Genomic DNA, 17,596 nt, shown 5'->3' with positions numbered 1-17,596 from the left:
TTTTTTGATCCTCGGCAGCACCCGTTGGAACGGCAGACCCAACCCTCCGCTGGTGTGCGATGTAATTAACGGGCACGCGGGACAAATAAAAAAGAAAGAGAGTGTCCTTGCATGTGAACAGTAAGGTGTAATGAATACAGGTGGAATTATAAAGAAAAAAGGATAGAAGAGACGATAAAGAGTGCGGGAGAGAGTGCTGTATGGTGCAGTATTGCTGAGCAAATCGCTTGCATTGACGGAACTCCAACTGGTTTTTTTGAGACCCCTTCAATTGTATGAGTGAGTCTTCGGAAATGATGGCGAGCCAGACCCACGGACGATGCTTTGGAGATTCCTGTCAGTAGACTGGCCAGCTGCTGTAGGGATTGACAAGATCATCTTGAACTCAGGATTACCCAGCTAAGAAAACAACACCTACACTCAATGTTCCCTCTAAGCTGCGCGCGTGCGCAATCGCGCACTGCCCGCATATTCTCAGCGCACAAGAAAGTCTATCCAGCGCAGTGCTTTAAGTGGGCCGGTACGCGCCGGTACGGAGTACCCCCACTTCTCAATATTAGCCTCTGGCGTACCGGGACCTTTTACGCCGTACCGGGACTTCTCATGAGCTCACAGTTCTCTGTTCTCTCCTTGTGATTTGGCTACAGTGGCGTCGCAACGCGACTGCCCCTCGTGAGACGTTCACTCGCAAAGCCTGATTTATGGTTCCGTGCTAAATCGACGCAAGGACCACGCCGTAGGAAACGCGGCGACGCGCAACATACGTGCACGTCGCCGCGTACCCTACGGCGTAGGCTCTGCGTTGGTGTAACGCGGAACCATAAATCAATTTACGGACGTCCCGCGAGTCGAGAGGAGGAGAAGTGTTGAAGGATTTGGGGAATACAAGGAGCTGTGGGGATCCCGGACACGAGAAAGTCTGAAGCCTCTGCTAAAAGCTGTCCATACCATTGCTGTGTATACCAGCAGTACTGGAGTTGAGGGGGGATGAGGGGGGGTGGTATCCCCTCCTGAAATAAAAACGGTCCAAATCATCCCCCCCTGTAAAACTGCCACCCCTCCTTTCCATCCCTTATGTCATTTCATCAATGAATGTGGTTTTACTGCTATTTCAACATTTACAGTCATCACCAGAAAAATAACACCAGAGAAATTACTTATTTGACAATTTTCACCTGTTTTAAGTAAATTTTCACTTGAAATAAGTAGAAAAATCTGCCAGTGGAACAAGATTTATCTTCTTATTACAAGCAAAAAAAATCTTGTTCCACTGGCAGATTTTTCTACTTATTTCAAGTGAAAATTGACTTGAAACAAGTGAAAATGGTCAATTAAAACAAAATTTTGTCGACATTTCAACTTTTTTCATAAAATCTTTGACTTTTTTCAAGTAGATTTTCACCTAAAATAAGTAGAAAAATCTGCCAGTGGAACATGACTTTTTTGCTTGTAATGAGAAGATAAATCTTGTTCCACTGGCAGATTTTTCTACTAATTTCAAGTGAAAATTTACTTGAAACAGGTGAAGATTGTTGTTTTTTCCAGTGATGAGTGTTGTTTTAAGTGTAATGAGATACTTAAAAATAAAGCGTGCATATCTGATGTTGCTCACAGTCGTCCTGAGTTTGCTCAGGGAGCTTGTGTGTACGCCCAGATACATGACAGATTAGAGGGAACATTGCCTACACTTATACCTACCCGGGTAGTGTACATAAGAGACATGGAATAGCACAAGACACCACAAAAGAACATTTACCAGTACAAAAAGAACTGGACAAGTGTTAGAAGGGAATTCTTTATTTTATTTAATTTTTTGAAGAAAACAGCTCTATTTTATTTTGGGTTATATTTTTCCACTCACCGTAATTGTGATTATATATAGATTTTGTTTTGTGTTGGGGTAATAAAATTGTCAGTTCTTTATTAAAACAATATTCTTTCTTTATCCTCAGAATCTACAGTAGGTCTTAGTAGCTTATACTCTTTTGCAGTCTTCTAAGTACAAGTGCTACAGTGGTTTATTTGGTGTTTTAGGTTCTTCAAACATCATTTTTTCCTTCTGGTTCCTGTTTTTCCACCACAGAGTCTTCTGTGTTCCTCAACCATGTGGTCCTGCTGGTTCAGAGACCAGAGTTTGGTTCAGGATGAAACCACCTCTCCAGATCGGTCCAGGAGAGTCTGCAGCAGTTTTAGAACTCTAGTACTCGTTGATGACATTAAAAACTACTAAAACAGGGTTTTCAGGAGGTTTGGTCACCTTGTAGTGTTTCTTCTTCTACTACTACTGCTACTACTGCTGCTGCTGCTAGTACTACTGCTGGTACTACTACTAATACCACTACTGCTACCACTACTACCACCACCACTACTGCCACTTCTACAACTGCTACTGCTGCCACTACTATTACCACTGCTACAACTTCTACTACTACTCCTACTACTACTCCTACTACTACTACCACTACTACTACTACCACTACTACTACTACTACTACTACTTCTACTACTACTACCACTTACTCCTGCTGCTGCTACATCTGCTACCATCACTGTTACCACTGTGAGTTAATAACGTGGGTTATTGCAGGTTTGATTGTAGGTAAAATGTTCAACAAATTGTAATTGTTCTTGATAAAAACAAGTTATTTTTCAACATTTTACATGTTTTTGATGGAGGACATTTTGGTGTTAAATCTGCACAAAAACTATAAATTGATTAATCTTATTTTGTCATCAACAAAAAAATTTCAGTTCAATTAGGGAAGTGTTGAGTTTGAATCCCTGAGATGTTCAGAGGGTCAGGAAGCAGGAATGTCCTAAGATCCCTCATCCCTGTGGAAGGTTCCTGCAGAGGAAACATGAGCTCTGATGTCAGGAGGAGAGGAAAGCAGTAATCTGCTCCAGGACTGGATACAGACGAGATCAGGGGTGGACAATCCTGAAGCAGGAAACATCTAACACATGCAGGACTGTGGCTGTCAGGACCAGAGTTGGAGACCCTGCTGTAGATCTTCTTCAGTCGTCATCATCAATATTATCAGTGACTGATGTGAATTTGTGTTTGCAGAGGTCGGTACCGCAGTCAGAGACCAGAGTCTCCAGGATCCAGCTGTCTGTCTATGAAGAGTGACTGGTCCAATGAACATCCTCCAACCTTCAGTAAAGAACCTGGACCCTCAGACACAAAGTAAGACAACTGTTGTTAACTGATTCTATGACTCATCATGACTTTATGTTTTCTGTCCATGGTGGTTTATTGGATGTTTTAGGTTCTTCAAACATCACTTTTTCCTTCTGGTTCCTGTTTTTCCACCACAAAGTCTTCTGTGTTCTTCAAACATGTGGTCCTGCTTGTTCTAGCTAGTTTGGTTCAGGATGAAACCAGCTCTCCAAATCGGTCCAGGAGAGTCTGCAGCAGTTTTAGGACTCTAGTACTCATTCATGACATTAATAACTAACAGTGAAATATGTTTTGCTTGTAATAAATAGATAAATTAAATAGAAAACAACATAAACTTTCATATAATTGCATGTGATTTAGTTTTAATACATTTTTCATTTATAAACTAGAATCAATCCTATCACACCTCCTATTGTACTCCTCTTATTAATAAATCTTTTATTTCCAGTTACAAATGTAACGCACCAGTTGTACCTTAACAAAGCCCCAGGTGCTTTTGTCAGATCACGGTCCAAGTGGCAGAAGATGGAAAATCCATCCTTTATGAGGCTTGAAAAACCAAGACAAGGAAAAACTGTAGTTTCTTGTCTATTGATTAAAGGGGAGGAATGTACAAACTCAAAAGCACCTTACAGTCCGGGAATGAATGGACAAAAAAACGCTTGGAAGAATAAGTGGAAGGAGAAAAGGGAAACCGATCCTGGATCCTAATATCTCGCCCAGGCAAACTGGTTTTCCTAGTTTTTCTGGTGTTTTTCTTTCTTCCACTACTGGCATACACATAAACTTATGAATATAAAATGTATACACATAAATAAATAAATAAATCAGGGTGAAGTTAGGATTCTTCTTTTGAAACAAAGCCTGCTTCTCCCTCAGTGCTAGGAAGTATCTGGTAACATCAACATTCTTGCCTCTGCTGGATTATGGTGATGTGTTGTATATGAATGCATCTGCCTAGTGTCTGCGGTCACTTGACACTGTGTATCATTGTGCCTTGAGATTTGTCCCACCACTGTACCTTGTATGTCAAATCCGCCTGGCCATCTTTATCTGTACGCAGGCGTATGCATTGGTTGCGCATTATTTATAAAATCCTTCTCGGATTGGTCCCTGCTTACCTATGCACATATCTCCGTATAGAAGCCAAAGCCATTATGGCCTGCGCTCACATGATGCTTTGTACTTCATTATTCCGCGTGTTCGCACTGAGCTGGGAAAAAGAGCTTTTAAATTCGCCGCCCCCTTTGCTTGGAACACCTTTCAGAAAGACTTTAAACTGACGGACCTGATATCCTTCAATGACTTTGGTTTGATCTTGAAGGACCTAGAGCGTGAAAGCAAAGGACAGTGTCTCTGTACCTGATGGTAGTTATGTCTTCCTCAACATCTGCACTTTATATGATTGATGTGATTACCTACTGTTAACTGGCTGTGACCTCCTATGTATCTGCACTTTATAAGATGTGGTTTTATCATTTTATTGCTACTTTGTTCCTCTGTTATTGTTTTGTATTCTGTCTTTTAACCTTGTGATTTTATTTGTTTTGACGTGCGCTGCTGCCTTCCTGGCCAGGTCACCCTTGTGAAAGAGATCCTTGATCTCAATGGGCTACTACCTGGTTAAATAAAGGTTAAATAAAAATAAATAAATAAGATCTTCCGGAGGCATCAGTTTTATTCCCATCTGGAGGCTCAAATCAAACAGAAAAGCAGCTGCACTTTTACTCTCTGAGACCACCTGAGCTTCTGGACATTGTTGACTCATCTGGATGTTTTTCTACAACAGTCATAAATGACTTTAGTGATGAAGACATGTCTTCACAGAGGGAGGAAGAGGAGAGGAGTAAGTGTGGAGGAGCAGCCGTCCTGCTGTCCTTTGTGTCAGGACGTCCTCAAGGATCCAGTCTCCAGCAGCTGTGGACACTGGTTCTGCAGACGCTGCATGAGCTCATACTGGGACCAGTCTGCTCCAGCAGGACCGTCCTCCTGTCCCCAGTGTGGAAAAAGATCCAGAACCAGAGCTGGACTGCAGACAGCCAGTCAGAGCAGAACTGTACGAGGTAAGACTGAACATCTGTCTGCTGATGGAATCATTTCTGACAACTGGAAAGACTTTTGTTCTGTAGTTTCAGAGTTCTTCTTGTCTTTCAGCAGATGCTGGTCTGCAGGAGGTCCTAGATGAACACAAGACCAGTCTGAGGAGCAGATGTGAACATGTGACTGAAGGAACTGATGAACCAGGAAGTAGAACCCCCCTCAACAGGATCTACACGGAGCTCTTCATCACAGAGGGACTGAGTGAAGAGGTTGATACCCAACATGAGGTGAGGCAGCTGGAGACAGCTTCCAGGATGAAGAGCCTCCATGACGCTCCAATCAGGTGCCAGGACATCTTTAAAGCTTTACCTGGCCAACGTGGAGCCATCAGAGTGGTTCTGACCAACGGCGTCGCTGGCGCTGGGAAAACCTTCTCGGTTCAGAAGTTCTCTCTGGACTGGGCCGAGGGCTCGGAGAACCAAGACGTCACCGTGGTGATTCTGCTCTCGTTCAGGGAGCTGAACCTGATCAGAGATGAGCAGCTCAGTCTTCTCAGGCTGATCCAGGTTTTCCATCCATCGTTACAGAAGCTCACAGCAGAGAAGCTGGCTGCCTGGAAACCGTTGTTCATCTTTGACGGCCTGGATGAAAGCAGACGTTCCCTGGACTTCAACAACGGTCCGGTCGTGTCTGACGTCACACAGAGCTCATCGGTCAACGTGCTGCTGACCAACCTCATCCAGGGGAACCTGCTTCCCTCAGCTCTCATCTGGATCACTTCCAGACCTGCAGCAGCCAATCAGATCCCTCAGAAACACGTGGACAGGGTGACAGAAGTACGAGGCTTCACCGACGGCCAGAAGGAGGAATACTTCAGGAGGAGGTTCAGGGATGAAGAGCGGTCCAGCAGCATCGTCTCCCACATGAAGACATCCAGAACCCTCCACATCATGTGTCAACTCCCGGTCTTCTGCTGGATCACTGCTACAGTTCTGGACCACATGTTGACCACAGAGCAGAGAGGAGAGCTGCCCAAGACCCTGACTGACATGTTCTCCCACTTCCTGGTGGTCCAGACGAAGAGGAAGAGGAACAAGTACCAGGAGGGACATGAGACGAGTCCACAGGAGCTGACGGAGGCTGACAGGGACCTTCTCCTGAAGCTGGGGAGGCTGGCGTTTGAACATCTGGAGAAAGGAAACATCATGTTCTACCAAGAAGACCTGGAGCAGTGTGGTCTTGATGTCCCAGAGGCCTCGGTGTACTCAGGAGTTTGTACCCAGATCTTCAGGAGAGAGTGTGAGGTCTTCCAGAAACCCGTCTACTGCTTTGTTCATCTGAGCATCCAGGAGTTCCTGGCTGCAGTCTACGTGCTCCACTGTTGCTCCACCAGAAACACAGATGTGCTGGAGAACTTCCTGGGAGGAAGATACAGATACTCATCTCTGGATATATTCCTGAAAAGAGTCATGAAGAAATCCCTGGAGAGTAAAAATGGCCACCTGGACCTGTTTGTCCGCTTCCTTCATGGTCTTTCTGTGGAGTCCAACCAGAGACTGTTAGGAGGTCTGCTGAACCAGACGGAGAACGATCCAGAAACCATCCAGAGAGTCATCAACAACCTGAAGGAGATGAACACTTACAGAATCTCTCCTGACAGAAGCATCAACATCTTCCAGTGTCTGACGGAGATGAACGACCTCTCAGTCCATCAGCAGATCCAAGAGTTCCTGAAGTCAGAGAACAGATCAGAGCAGGAACTCTCTGATATCCAGTGTTCAGCTCTGGCCTACATGCTGCAGATGTCTGAGGAGGTTCTGGATGAGTTCGACCTGAACAAGTACAACACAACAGAAGGGGGTCGACTGAGACTGATTCCAGCTGTGAGGAACTGCAGAAAGGCTCGGTGAGTCCAGATGGATCAATAACACCATCAGTTAGCAGTTTAGTTCTTCAAATCTTCTTTTGATCTTGAAAATGAAAACTTTTGAAGTCAGATGTGTTTGTTTTATTCTGGGTCACCTCAAGTCATGTCAACCAGAGGTTCACGTTTGAAGTGTTTGCTGCTTCAAGATTAATCTATGTAACGGGAAGGGGAGGGGTCAGTCTGGCTTTAAATCAGACTTTATTATAACTGACATCATGTTTTCTCTCATCACAGATTTGTTGGTTGTTATCTCTCAGAGACTCACTATGAAGTTGTTGCATCCGCTCTGAAGTCCAACCCCTCCCATCTGACAGAACTGGACCTGATTCGGAACCGGAACCTGCCGGGTTCAAGAGTGAAGCTTCTGTCTGGTGGACTGGAGAGTTCAAACTGTAGACTGGAGACTCTGAGGTCAGTCCACTGGAGATGTTTCCACATTTATCCACTTATCATCCTCCAAAACTACGTACTTTAATCCAAAACATTTTCATAAAATATTTAACATCTGATATGAAGAAACGTCTTTATTTTAGAAAAGTTCTGTCTCTAATCGAATAGAATAGAACAGAATAGGTACACAATAGGTCACCGGTACATTGGAATTCTTTGCGTTCTCCCAAAGTCAGGCGAGTCAGATATACACATAATTAAGAAAAGGATAAATAACTATACAAAAAACAATCAACATATAGTGCAATAACAATAATGTACATAATACAAAAACATATACACCGGTGTACAATGTCGTTTTATAGCTGAGGACCCTGACTTGCATTCACCGTTAAATATAGTACATTTACCAGGTAGATGAAAGATTTATTGCACATTTTACTTCTGCTTTTCTACTACTACATACTCAGCGCGACTCGACTTGCCACACCCCGGTTTTGCGCTTCTCCACTATGGGCCGAGGCGGGTGGAGGCGTGTCGAGTTGATACTTTTTCTGTATCTATTCTGCCGAGGTTCTAAGCGGCTGAGTCAGCAGCATCTATTGTCTTCACACTACAGGCCACCGATTGGTCAGGGGGCCATCAGATGTTTGAGTCAGGAGGCAGAGATCAGCGAAAGAGCGACTCGCGGCTTCTTCATTTTATTCAACAGGAAATGGCAGCGTAAAAGTCTGTTTGGTGATCCAACTCTGAGGTGCAGATGTTCATAAACCTGGTGACTGAGGAGAGAATTACAAAAGGGATGTAGACCAGTGATAAGGAACGACCAGATCCACCAGGAGCTCTGTCTCTTCATAGCTGCTGCTGCTCCCAACTGACTTTTCAGCAACGCCGAGACAAAAAAAAAAGCGTCACCGCTTAAAGCTTCTTTCACTCTCATTTTATAACTTGATATTGAACACAAGTCACAGACCCAGCAGCACATTTATCATCTCCTCCAGGTTCTACATCTTTAGTGCTGGTGTCTTCTCCGTTTAGATCACACAATCAAATACGTCACAGCAGCTTCGCTCTAACTCGCTTATTTCTCATCTGGGTGTCTAAAAACAAACTAGGCGAGTGGAGGTGAGACGAGTCATGCTGAGTAGGTATCAGTATAAAAGCGCCATAAGTATTGCATTGCACGTGTGTGTGTGTGTGTGGGGGGGTGGGGGCTTTTTTCACCATAGCTGCAGTGTGTTTTGCCCAACTGAGGCTCTCACTGATCTGAAGGCCCAGGAACCTGTAGCTCTCAGTCTGCTCAACCACAGTCCCCTGAGGAGAAGTAGCATTGTCTCCCCCATAGACAGTGATTTTGTGGACCAGGGGCCTCATGTACAAAGAGTGCATGGATTTCAACCTGAATCCGTGCGTGGAATTCTTGCGTACACAAAAAAAAATTCAGATGTTCAAAATTGTGCGTACGCCCAAATTCACGCAGGTTTCTTTGAACATCACAATCAACGTGGATTTGAGTGCACATGCAGGAGCACAAAACTCCGCCCCGTCTCCTCCCTCAAGTAGATATATCTGAATATGATAAAGAGAATAATTATCGATTAAAAACCGCTCATCCTAACAAGGAACTTGCAAAAACAAGTAAAGCAAATAAAGAAAAAAAACATCAGCCCTGAGCTGGAGACAGTCCTGACAAAAGTTGAGGCCTGGAAAAAATAATTTATTTGGAGGCATTTCTTGCGATTTCAGTTGCATTGCATTATGGGGATTGTTGTTCTTTGCTTTGTGTTGCGTTTCGTGAAGAGTAGTGGTTTTATTATGATCATAAAGGTTTGTGAATGTTTATGGGCAGCGTTAGTGCATCATTACACTCTTTTTCTTGTTTGTATTTTGAGAATAGTGGTTCCCAAACTGGTCGCTATTGCAGGGGGAGCGTAGCGAGGTTGGAATGTAGATTAATAAAAAAAAAAAAAATAAAAATATGTATATAATATATATATATATATATATATATATATATATATATATATATATATATATATATATATATATATATATATATATATTTTTTTTTTTTTTTTTATTATTATTATTTTTTTTTAAAGATTTTTTATTTCTTTAAGATTTGAATTGAATTTTTCATGTGGTCGTGAACTTATTGTTGACGTCTCGTTTCCTCATATTCTGAACCTCACTGCATCACCAGCAGTGTTGGTCAAGTTACTTGGAAAAAGTAATTAGTTACTGATTACTGAACCAAAAAAGTAATCCTGTTACTTTACTGATTACTTATTTTCAAAGGTAATTAGTTACATTACTAGTTACTTTACTTAGTTACTTTTCAAAAACATGATTCACAACCTGAATACACTATACTGGAACAATATAAAACAATAGAACTTTCAGTTTAATTCTATTCTTTGTGCATATTCCACCATATAAAGTTAAATGACAATAATTAAATGAAACGGTCTATTTTTAAACTTGTTTTTATTATTTTCAGTCTTAAATTTATGCACATTGCGTCAGCTTTCTGACTTGAACTACAATATAACCTGCGACAAGCTTTTTCAATTCAGCAGCACTAAATCCCTTGGTCTTACATCTAGTTTCACCTGTTTAGCAGCAGAGGGGCCACCGGCAGTTCGCCCGCTGGAGTCTGATGAGGCAGCCGGCGCTGCAGCCCCAGTGGGGGAGGAGGAATCCGGGGGTCTCGCAACGAGCTTTCCTCCCACACAGACTTTACAGCGTACGAGAATGTTTTTATCACTTTTGACCGAGTCAAACTCAAAATAATGTCTGTAATTCCAGGAGTTAAACGCTGCATGCTCCTGCTCTCTCTCGCACTTCATGTCGTCTCTGGTTTACCACTGACTTTGCGCCGCTCATACGTCAGCAGGGGGGGCGGCTGCCCCGGGCCCACGCCGAAGAGAAAAAAAAAAGTGTGCTGAATAAAATAAGGAAAATTGGACTGTATAACACTTGCGTTCATAAGGATAAAGTTGTTTAAAAAATAAAAATAAAAGAAATAGTCCCTTCTCCCCGTGTGTGTCTGCCTGTCATGCACGGGTTCGTACGCGCATGTTGTCTGTTTAAGGCTGATTTATGGTTCTGCGTTATACAGACGCAGAGCCTACAGCGTAGGGTGCGCGTCGCCGCGTACCCTATGCCGTAGGCTACGCCGTAGTAATGCGTCGATTTAACGCGGAACCATAATTCAGGCTTTACTTTTAGCCAGTTGTCGCATCAGAGTCTTGTCATGCTGAGTTTCAGCAGCTGAAGTTGATTAAAAATTATATCCGGGCTGCATGGATGAGGCCAGACAATCAAACCTCACCTTGCTCTCAATCTAGAGGGACTTCGCCATTGATGAGAGCAAGTTTATTGTGACCAAAAAGATGAGTCATTAAGAAATCCAGTGCTGAGGTTAATGTTGCCAGATCTAACAGGTTCCAGCCCAAATGCAACGTAAAACCCACTGAATTAATGAAAAACCAGCCCAAATCTTACATTCTCTGTTAAAACCATAAATTATTAAATGCGTAATACATTTCATCTTCACATTACTAAATAACCTAAAAAAAAGTTCAGGCTCCAAACAAAAACTACAATAAAATTGAGTAGATTAAAGCAAATATATTATCAGTGAGTTTATTGTGTAAGTTTCTACTTTTCTCTGCCATAATGGAAACTTTTTTTGTTAATAATTTCTCCTAAATATTTAGTAAAAACCAGGGAAAGCAGCCCAAATATATATTTTTCAGCCCAATTGGGCTGAAATCTGCCCAACCTGGCAACACAGATTTAGGATATCCGCAGGAGATTCTCCTCAAAACGATGAAATAAACTCTTTAATGAGTAAAATGAAGACCCTTGGATTGAGATTTAAGACAAATTGTTGAGCTTTGCAGCTTCAACAGCGTTGAACTCGGAGGCAAAAATTGACGGAGGCAAAAATTGTCTTCAGCCGCTCTGGCATATTTATTAAGACACTCGTAATAATACAACCTTCTTCTGTCGTGAACTCAGACCAACTGCGCAGAACAGGATCGCGCCTTGTCTGTGCGTGACCCACGTGATGACGCAGCATGAGCCCTTGGCCTGTACACTGGCGTCTCACAGTGGTACAAATAAAACACTGCATCAATTACTCTTTATCAACTTAGTACACATATAAAAGATAATTCTTAACTCCCCCACTTGTACTCAGGTTGCTGAAATCTAAACAAAACAATTTTCACACAATAAAAACAAAAACACAAATACAGATATGGACCTCTTCCACTTATTCAAACACCAAACATAATACCTGCAAACTTTTTCAGTTTGAACTTAGTGACAGGTTTGGTCATGATGTCTGCAGCCATATCTTCAGTAGTGCAATATACCAGAGTTACTTTCCCCTCGTTTATAATGGACCAAAATGGTACTTAATGTCCACATGTTTGCACCTCTGTCTGCTTACAGGGTTTTTGGCTAAGGCGATTGTTCCCTGGTTGTCCTCATACACTACTGTTTGTGTGTATTTGTAATCATCAATACCTCTCAACAGTTGCTCTAGATATATACACTCTTGCATAGTAGAGGCCAGAGCCATATATTCTGCTTCACAGGTTGAGAGCGCTACTATAGGCTGTTTCTTTGTTTTCCATGAAACTAAAGAGCTGCTCTTATTTAGACTTACACAGTAACCTGAGGTGCTGCGTCTTTCAGCGGTGTCCCCAGCCCAGTCAGCATCACTATAGGCTACTAGACCTAACTGATCACTGTTGTTTCTCCTAAAACACAACTCCTTGTTTGTAGTGCCTCTGAGGTACCTTAATACATGCTTCACAGTCACCCATTGCTCTTCTGTTGGTTCACAAAAATATTGTGATAGCTTGCTCACCACAAAGCTTAAGTCTGGACGTGTGCATGTTGTTAAGTATATAAGGCTGCCTACAGCCTCTCTGTACATTTTAACATCACACATCTTAACAGCATCTTCTGTGTAGTTTAGTTTCTGATCACAGGGAGTTTCTCTGGGTTTGCAGTTTTGCATATTAAACTTCTCCAATACCCTGTTGGCATATGTTTCCTGTGACATCTTCACACATCCATCAGACTGAGTGAAATCGATACCAAGAAAATGCTTCAATATGCCTAAATCTTTCATCTTAAATTTTGCTGAAAGCATCTCTTTTACATCTTTCATGACTTTTTTATTGCTAGCTGCAATTACCGAGTCATCAACCCATTTTAGCAAAATCACTTTCCCATGTGTTGTCTCTTTAGCATAGACACAGTGATCTGCTGGGTTTTGTGTGAAACCATCTTCCGTTAAACAATCATGCAAAATCCTGTTCCAGTTACGACCAGATTATTTTAAACCGTACAAGGATTTCTTCAGCTTACACACCAGACCTTCCCCTTCTTCATAACCCTCTGGTTGATCGGTGTAGATTTCATAATCGATGGGAGCGTGTAAGTAAGCCGTTTTAACATCCATCTGGTGGAGTAACAGATTCTCCTGTGCTGCCTTCTGCAGTAATACCCTCACGCTTGTCAGGTTTGCTGTTGGGGAAAAAGTTTCGCCATAATCAATTCCCATCTTCTGGCTGTAACCTTTTGCTACAAATCTTGCTTTGTACTTGTCTTTACCTTCAATGTCACTCTTTACAGAATAAACCCACTTACCCCCCCTCACTGTTTGCTTGCCCTCTGGCAGCGTAGTCAGGGTAAATGTGTCATTTTCTTTTAATGACTGGATTTCTTCATCCATTGCTTTAACCCACTGTTTTGAGTTAGCTGACTCCATAGCCTCTTTAAATGTATGTGGGATGCCACACACCGCTCTGTAACAGTAATCAACAGTAGTATGAATCTCATCACTATCAATGTCAGTTACAAAATCCCTTAAATAACTAGGTCTCTTCCTCTCCCTAGTAGGGTACCTCTCACTGACTGATTCATCACTTGAGACACTCGACTCTTGGTTACTTTCATCGGATGTACCATCTTGTGGATTTTCGTTTCCCACACTTTGCTCTTGAGCATTTCCATGTCTCTCATAAACCTCTGGTGTGACTCTGTCAGTCCTAGGCTGTCTCACTCTGCCATAATCGTCTGGTTCAGTCTCAGCTGTCTGTGTTTGCTTTTCCACATTTACCTTGTTCACGAATTTAACAAGTCTGTGTTTCTGTACCTTCTCGGTGTCAGGATGATAGACCAAATGTGCTGTTTTTATCGTAACCGACAAAAAGTCCCTGGTCACATCTGGAATCTAGTTTTCCCTTGTCCTGTTTGTATGTGTAACATACAGACCCAAACTTCTGCATTTTGGACAAATTAGGCTTTTTATCCGTCAGCATCTGGTAAGGTCTCTTCCCGGTTCGCTTATTAAAGCATCTGTTGCGTACTATGGCTGCTGTTTGGACAGCATAGTTCCATAGGCATTTGGGTAGCTGGCTTTCAATTAGAATACATCTGCCCATCTCAAAAAGAGTACGCCAGCCTCTCTCTGCAGTACCGTTTTGGTGAGGTGAGTACGGGGCTGATGTCTCGTGTTTGATGCCATTTTTCCTCAACAGGGTCTGGAAATCCCTGCAGGTAAACTCTGTGCCGTTGTCAGACCTGATACACTTTACCTTTCCAAAAGGGGCAGTGTCTGCTAGGAACTTTTCTGTTGCCTGTACCGTATCGCTCTTTTTCTTAAGAAAATACACAAACACTGCGTTTGTATAATCGTCTGTGAAAGACTGCACATATTTGTATCCATCGATAGACTCATTAGCTACTGGACCTGCTAGGTCTGTGTGCACCATCTGTAAAGGAGCCTCTGCTCTTGTATCAGGATCTCTATTTCGGGTTTGTACAAACTTCCCCTGGATACATACCTCACACTCTTGATTTAGCTTATCTGTTTTACCCTTAATCTGCATGCCATCTGTTAGGTTAAAAAGTCATCACAATATTAATAACTTAGAAAAAGACACCGGAAACTGTCAGAAATGATTTTCAATGGCCTTCTGCAGAAGGTTGGAGAGGAATCTGAGGAGCTGTAGGGCAACACGGCCCTTCTCTTAGAGCTCGTCAAACTTCTCCCAACTGGCTGTCTGCAGAGCTGGCGCTTTTATTCAGCACGGAGGACAGGAAAAACCATATTTGGTAGATAACAGACGTTGGGGGTAAAAGACACCCAATAGTAAATAGTTGAATGGACAATAGACAGAAACAGATGGTCAAACACATGTGATTTTTCAGTTAAAGAGGCTTGGTATGAAGAAACAAACAGACATCCTTAAAACACAAAGGGTCAAGAGGTCAACTAAAATAGGACCTCTCTTTGGAGGTTTGAACAGATGGTTCAAATAACCCTTAGCTAACTTTTAAAGACAATGAGACGGCTGTCAGTCGACCCCCCTGAAGTAGCTGCCCTGTTATCTGTTCAGAGCATGTGATGGGGGTTTTGAAACAGATGCGTCTAAAGACAATGGTTGATTTGACCAACCAGGAAGTCAGCAGTTTTAACCTCCTGCGTGTCAAACAATGTCACGATAAACACAGTCAGCTCTCTGACTTGACTTGATTCTGATACTCATAAGAACGAAACTTAATTCAAACTTTGATTAATCTGACACCATCAACCACATTTTGCAATCTTAATACATCCTCATAGTTGCAGTGGCCTAAAATTTTATGCCATGTCTGCATGTCGTGACAGGTGTTACACTTATCACCATCCTCAACCATAGTGTGCAGATAGTACAACTTGTCATGCACATGAATGTTAAATCTGGTACCGTCTTTGTGTGTCAACACGTCTTGTCCTTGTTTGAAGGTGACCACTGCTCCACATGTGGTGGCTGACTTCACCGAAAAGATGTCTTGGGGGTATGTAGGTATAAACAACGCATCTCTCAACGTTGCTTTCCGTTGCTCACCCGTACTGTCGATCAGGAACACCTCTGCATTCCCCTTGCTTTGTGCAACGCCTCTGCACTGGGTACCGTCTGCCAGCTCCACGCAGTGTGTCTCCGACTTGAATGTTTTGTCAAAGCTCTTAAACTTGGCTATGTCAGTAACAATGTGGGAAGTAGCACCGGTGTCAACCAACAGGCCCTTCTCCCTGATGTGGCGCGCTGGCTGCTGCCGAACCCCGATGTCTGCATCCTTGATCCTGAAGGCGTAATCCACTGCTGCTCCAGATCTTTTCTGCACTCATCTGCGACTTTCCTCGCCCCATCATGTTTATCCTTACGTCTGCAAGTGGCGTCATTGTGGGTCTCACTTTTACAATGACTGCACCATGTCTTTCGTCTGCATGCTTATGCTCTGTGGCCTTTTATGCCACACTTAAAGCATACAATATCTGCATCTTCATTGTTCCTGTATGGCGCACTTGGCCTGGCTGGCCTTTTTCCCGCTCCCGCCACCGACTGCATCACGTTGTCACTGGACTCTGCCGTGGTTAACTTTTCAGTATCTTCAAAACTACGCAGCTTTGTTTTGAATTGCGCAAAAGTTATGGCATCCTCATTGTGTGCTATATGTATTGCAAATGGTTTAAAACTTTCAGGTAGTCCCTTTAAAACCATAGCAATCAGTAAACCATCTCCCAATTGTCTCACCCGCTTTCCGCAGCGCTGTAATGGCGGCCTCCGCCCTGATGACGTAGTCAGTGACCGTCTCGCTGCTCGTTTTCTGAAGCGATGTCAGCATGGTATACAGGTTGATGATGCAGGGCTTTCCCTCCCCGGCATAATAGTCCCTTAATATCCTCAATGCCTTTCTTTCATCGTCGGGTGCTAGCCAGGCACATTAGTGAAACGATCGTTCACTTTGTGAGACAAGCGCCAAATTTTGCACAAAGTATGTTCTAGGTCTACTTTTTCAAAAAAGCATGTTAGCCACGCAAAAAAAACAATATGGCTGCCGTTTTCCAAAATGGCTGCCACAAAAGCCGTTTTTATGTGTTTTTTGACCTGGAATGTGATTGGAAAATCCATCCATCCATCCATCCATCCATCCATCCATCCATCCATCGTCCGCCGCTTATCCGTTCCCGGGTCGCGGGGGCAGCAGCCTCAGCAGGGATGCCCAGACTTCCTTCACCCCAGACACTTCCTCCAGGTCTTCCGAGGGGAGTCCGAGGCGTTCCCAGGCCAGCCGAGAGACATAGTCTCTCCAGCGTGTCCTGGGTCTTCCCCGGGGTCTCCTCCCGGTGGGACATGCCTGGAACACCTCCCTAGGGAGGAGGGACATGCCTGGAACACCTCCCTAGGGAGGAGGGACATGCCTGGAACACCTCCCTAGGGAGGCGTCCAGGAGGATCCGATACAGATGCCCAAGCCACCTCAGCTGACTCCTCTCAATGTGAAGGAGCAGCGGCTCGACTCCGAGCTCCTCCCGGGTGACCGAACTCCTCACCCTATCTCTAAGGGAGCGTCCAGCCACCCTACGGAGGAAGCTCATCTCGGCCGCTTGTATCTGCGATCTCGTCCTTTCGGTCACTACCCAAAGTTCATGACCATAGGTGAGGGTAGGTGCGTAGATTGACCGGTAAATCAAGAGCTTCGCCTTTCGACTCAGCTCCCTCTTCACCACGACGGTCCGGTACATCGACCGCATAACTGCGGACGCTGCACCGATCCGTCTGTCAATCTCCCGCTCCATCGTTCCCTCACTCGTGAACAAGACCCCGAGATACTTGAACTCCTCCACCTGAGGCAGGACTTCTCCACCCACCCGGAGAATGCATGCCACCCTTTCCCGGTGGAGAACCATGGCCTCGGTTTTGGAGGTGCTGATTCTCATCCCTGCCGCGTCGCACTCGGCCTCAAACCGCCCCAGCACATGCTGAAGGTCCCCGTCCGATGAAGCCAACAGGACAACGTCATCTGCAAAAAGCAGAGACGAAATCCCGTGGTTCCCAAACCGGATCCCCTCCGGCCCCTGGCTGCACCTAGAAATCCTGTCCATAAAAATTATGAACAGGACCGGTGACAAAGGGCAGCCCTGCCGGAGTCCAACATGCACCAGGAACAAGTCTGATCTACTGCAATGTGAACCAAACTCCTGCT

The 17,596-nt window shown here is 43.9% G+C and overlaps 1 protein-coding gene and 1 pseudogene across 2 annotated transcripts in view; both read left to right on the top strand.

The window, feature by feature from the left end:
- The window catches only part of LOC133422948 (NACHT, LRR and PYD domains-containing protein 12-like), a 229,237-nt gene that overhangs the window by 151,292 nt on the left and 60,349 nt on the right, over nt 1–17,596 (top strand). The window lies entirely within an intron of this gene.
- LOC133422957 (protein NLRC3-like) lies at nt 3,086–7,083 on the top strand (annotated as a pseudogene).

Source organism: Cololabis saira, chromosome 22 (assembly GCF_033807715.1).
Source record: "Cololabis saira isolate AMF1-May2022 chromosome 22, fColSai1.1, whole genome shotgun sequence".
NCBI lineage: Eukaryota > Metazoa > Chordata > Actinopteri > Beloniformes > Belonidae > Cololabis > Cololabis saira.
The sequence above is the reverse complement of the archived record's forward strand: the minus strand, read 5'-3'. Positions and strand labels throughout refer to the sequence as shown.